Source organism: Physeter macrocephalus, unplaced genomic scaffold, assembly GCF_002837175.3.
Source record: "Physeter macrocephalus isolate SW-GA unplaced genomic scaffold, ASM283717v5 random_12601, whole genome shotgun sequence".
NCBI classification, from domain to species: Eukaryota; Metazoa; Chordata; class Mammalia; order Artiodactyla; family Physeteridae; genus Physeter; species Physeter macrocephalus.
Genome location: NW_021157889.1, coordinates 1 through 1485, shown reverse-complemented (window position 1 = coordinate 1485; position 1485 = coordinate 1). Strand labels below are relative to the sequence as shown.

The following is a 1485-nucleotide window of genomic DNA, read 5'->3' as shown; positions in this document are numbered from 1 at the left end:
GCCTTCCTTAGCTTGGTACAGCTCTGTTTGCAGCAAGATCCTGAGAAAAGGTAATATTGGTCACTTCTAAATAGCATAAAACATCTGTGTCTTGTATTTTATAGAAGTTTTGTGATATTTCCTTCTTGCCAAATTCAAATCTTTTATCAGTCTTTTCATCAAAAAACTGTACAGTAGCCTAATCCAGAAAATACCAATGCTAAAAGCAAGTGGAGACAATGAGCAAATGGGAAGAATACTAGATTAGAAGTCAGAAGACTTGGACTTCAGTCTCAGCTGTATCATTTCCTAACCAAGTCACCTTGTAAAAATCAGTTAATCTTTCTGGACGTTAATTACTGCACTTATGTTAAGACATTTTAGAAACTTCCAAGCAGTACAAGAGTGTTAGTTGCCTGTATTACAATAATTATTATCACAGATAACTAATGCGTTAGCATTTTGGAAATAAGGTGTGTGTCTCTTTAATCTTTTTTAAGCCCCTTAAGGCCTAGTATAGTTCCTTATAATTAGTAAGTGCCTAATAAATGTTAAGTCACAGACTAATTGAAGGTTATCTCTAGAATTAATTCTTCCCATTAGTTAAGGTTGAAGCTAAGAATTGGGCTTCCTTACATATATTTTTTCCTTTTAATTTTTGTGTATTGAGTTTTATAGCTCTAAACCTAAGTTCTAACATAGTTTACACCAAAAAAAATCTACATTCTAATATGAGGTCTTTTTTAAAATAATTTTTTCAAAAAAATTTCAGGCCATCAGCAAGCAGTTTATTATCCCATGTTTTCTTCAAACAGGTGAGCTGATCTATCTTTGTTGTCTAGATGTTTTTTAATACTATTAAAAAGTCACATCATTTTGTTGGCTTAATGGAACAGTTTGGTTACTAAGATTCTTAATAATTTTCTTATAAGGTAAAGTTAAAAAGAAGAAAACGTTTTTGGTAGTTTAATTATAGACTCTCTAAAATATTTCCATTCTGCAAAACAAAATGAGTAAAGACAAACGGAATATCATCATGTGTTACTTTATCCTCAGCTTGTATTTTGATTAATGTAGAGACATTTTATTTTTCTATATTGGCTAGAAATGATGTAAAGGCAAAATAATTCTGATAAAAGTCAGTTTATTTGGCTGTTACTTCTTCTTGTTTTCGGATGACCAGAATCAAAGGCATGTTTAAGTGGAAATACCTAAAAACAATTTAAACACATTTAACATGATTTCTTTAAAAGTTATTTTTTACTAAAAAAAAACTAATGTATTGAATTTATGTGCCAACAGCCTTATTTTGAGTTTCTTTAACAGATGAAGGAAGAAAGCCAGAGTTCAATACTTTCACTGTTGCCTCCTGCTTGTCACAGGCCATCAACAGCTCCACCTCCAGTGTCACCTTGGACTGAGCCGGAATGGGATTTTCCTGATGAAAAAGATACAAACTGGGAATTCTAGGGCTGCCAAACCCTTTTATGTCCTATATACTTGACA

At 32.0% G+C, this 1485-nt stretch overlaps 1 long non-coding RNA gene across 1 annotated transcript; it reads left to right on the top strand.

The window, feature by feature from the left end:
* LOC112063338 (uncharacterized) lies at positions 1 to 1479 on the top strand. Its single transcript, XR_002890956.1, has 3 exons — positions 1 to 50; positions 752 to 794; positions 1306 to 1479. It is a non-coding gene; the product is annotated as an uncharacterized lncRNA (long non-coding RNA).
* The last annotated feature ends 6 nt before the right edge of the window (positions 1480 to 1485 follow it).